The following is a 2,930-nucleotide window of genomic DNA, read 5'->3' on the forward strand; positions in this document are numbered from 1 at the left end:
TTTTTTTATCTTACACTAAATAAACCTAACCACACGGCCTAGTTCGGTTTAATTTGGTTTAGGTTCAAGAGTCTGCAATATGGTACGAATTTAGTTTTGGACCTACTAAACCTTTTAGACCATCATTAACAATGGAGTCCAAAAATAGAGATCCAAACAAGATTTATAATTTATATAATGGAAAATCTATAATTAGACACTTGAAAGAGATTTATTGTTATCTAAACATGGAAGGTCTAAAAATTTAAATGTTTGGAAAAATGTGTCAAATCATATATAGAAAAGTTGGCCAACTCTCTCCATATGAGTGCCACATCATCACACAAGAAAATGACATGTGTCATTCAACATTATTTAAATTAAAAATCAGCAAAATTAATTGAGGGAAAATCAAAAGTTTCATATTGTATTAAATCCTCCATTAATCCCTTTCTTAAATAATTTCTTCAAAATAAAAATAAAAAAAAATTATTTTTAGAAATCAATTACTACTTTCATTTTACTTTTATTATTTTTCTATTTTTTTTTAATTTAATGGTCAATGGTCATTACTCGATAATGACTAAATAATTATTTGTATTATAGTTTAGTTGTTTACTACCTAATATCTTATTAGTTTAGTAATTTTACCTTGAATATTTTTTTTATTATTACGTTATGGTTCATATCTTATAATATGATATTCTCTCTTTTCATTTTTGTGTCTTATGGTATGTTCGTAACATTGACATGCAAATTTTTTCAAGTAATGAGCTTTTGAGACGTTAGACATACCACGAAATTCAAGACAAATCTATTCCTCTTATATGTCTATATGTAATAACATAAAATCTAAAAATGTTACTTAAATAACTCTTTGATTTTTGCTTTCTTTTTTCTTATTTTCATAATATCTTATATTTTTGTTGTGTGTATTCATGATAATGAACAAATATTAGAATCTTAGATATAAAAATAATCAGATTATACATGAAAATGTATAAATTGATATTTAGAGTCAAAAACAAATCTAAAAATAAAAATTGTAAGTATATAAGATGAGTCTAATTTTATTAACTATACAATAATAAAAAAAACATAAATTAGCGACAAAGACAATTTATATATTTTTATCTTAACAATTTTCAAAACAAACCCACGCGTAGCGTGGGAATTCATCTAGTTTTTTTACAAAACTTGAGACACAAACTATGCTTGACAAGGTGATATTTGCATCTCACATCTTCATGCTAGCCAATCAGCCTGAAAAGGAAACAAGAAGCACACAATATATGCTTTGATCAAAAAAACATAACACATAGACTTAAAATTAGAACACATCACAGAGACTGATTAATTTAGAATTTAGAACAAAACACATACAAGTTAAACATTTAACTACCAAATATTGATCACAGACAATAAAGAGTCATTAAATTTGATGTAGACAGTCTAAAACTATCAAACCAAGCATTTAACTACCAAATTTGCTGTTAATGAAAAGCTAAGAAGCAAAGGAAGCAAAATAATGTCGACAGTTTTTGGAATAACCAAGCATTTATCAGAAACAGATGAAACAAGCATTAAACCAACCATATTAAGCAAGCATTGATCACAAACAGATGAAGCCAAGAAAAGTCTTACCTAATCAAAGTCTTAACTAAACAATTGATATAACAAAGAGTAAAAGGAAGAAGAGTTAATACCTTCCTGCATTTGTGATAAACCAACTTGACCTTTCTGGTTTCTTTCTTCTTGTTTTACTTTTAACTCTGACCACTCGAGGCATTCTCATTTGCTCTTTATCAGCTGAAAAGCTAGCAGCCTAGAAAATATTTATACAAAGATCAAATCAAATCAAAACATTGTCTCAAGTTATTCAGGTCAATGATCTGAACTTATTGTACATAAACCTGGAGATCAAAATCATGTTTTGAAGACAAGGATATTGCAGATTCCCACAATTACGTCCAAGGAGCAATCGGTTTACCTCCTGTAAATCCAATCAACAACATAACTAAAATTAACACTTGAACTCACTAGAAAAAAATCCATAAACATCATTCGAATTATAGAGATCAAACACACTAAAAGAGTAATTAGTTTGGAGGGATATTCCAACCACTGCTCCATTCTCGGACCAAAAAAGAGGAATATTTGACAAGTTGAAGCCGATAATCAAAGAGAGCAACATACCAAAGATTAGGGCTTCTCGTTTCCCCAGATTTGTACTGATGAAGACAATCAAATGGCAGAAAGTAGAAACGGATCAAATCTCGATTTTGATGGGTTTCGTGTAGAAAACAGAATTAGGGTTCGCTTCCGATTCACCGATTTGCTGAATCAAAGGCGTTGATCGTGCTCCGCGTCCGTTGAGATGATGATGACGACGAATCAAAGGCGTCGATCGTTCTCCTCGGTTTGCTTCCGATTTCACTGAAATCTCTTCGGTGAAATCGTCGATGAAAGAGAGAGAGCAACTCGCGAAAAGAAAACGGGAAAAAAAAAAATCGATGTAATAGATACTTCCCAACCAACCACAGTGAAACACGTAAGCAGATCCAAAGATGGTAAAAAAATCCAAAATTAGACCCAGATCCATTGTTTTATGGGCTATATTAATTTAAATACACAGAAGATTTAAAAATTAAGAATATATCTTTAGTTTTTTTATTATTAGTTATCTCTCTTCAATTTGGACGAAAATACCCTTCCACATATAACAAACTAGTTAACGTCATAATAAAATAGATATCGACATTTCATATATGAATTAGATATGTATGAATTAGATATCAACGTTTTTGTATCTTCATTATTTATCAAATATCTCGGTCATCTTTATTAGGTTCACACGCTAACAAAATATTTATATCAATAAGCTTATAATTATTTCATGCTAAGTCATCTTCTATCGCGATAAGTTGAACATATTGATAATTATATTACCG

At 29.6% G+C, this 2,930-nt stretch overlaps 1 long non-coding RNA gene across 1 annotated transcript; it reads right to left on the reverse strand.

Annotated features, from left to right (window-relative positions):
• Positions 1–1,082: 1,082 nt before the first annotated feature.
• LOC110227678 lies at positions 1,083–2,460 on the reverse strand. The gene is made up of 4 exons (XR_002331365.1): positions 2,176–2,460; positions 1,893–1,972; positions 1,686–1,804; positions 1,083–1,242 (listed from the first exon to the last, which is right to left on the reverse strand). It is a non-coding gene; the product is annotated as an uncharacterized LOC110227678 (long non-coding RNA).
• Positions 2,461–2,930: the final 470 nt, after the last annotated feature.

This window comes from Arabidopsis lyrata (genome assembly GCF_000004255.2).
Source record: "Arabidopsis lyrata subsp. lyrata unplaced genomic scaffold ARALYscaffold_753, whole genome shotgun sequence".
Lineage (NCBI taxonomy): Eukaryota > Viridiplantae > Streptophyta > Magnoliopsida > Brassicales > Brassicaceae > Arabidopsis > Arabidopsis lyrata.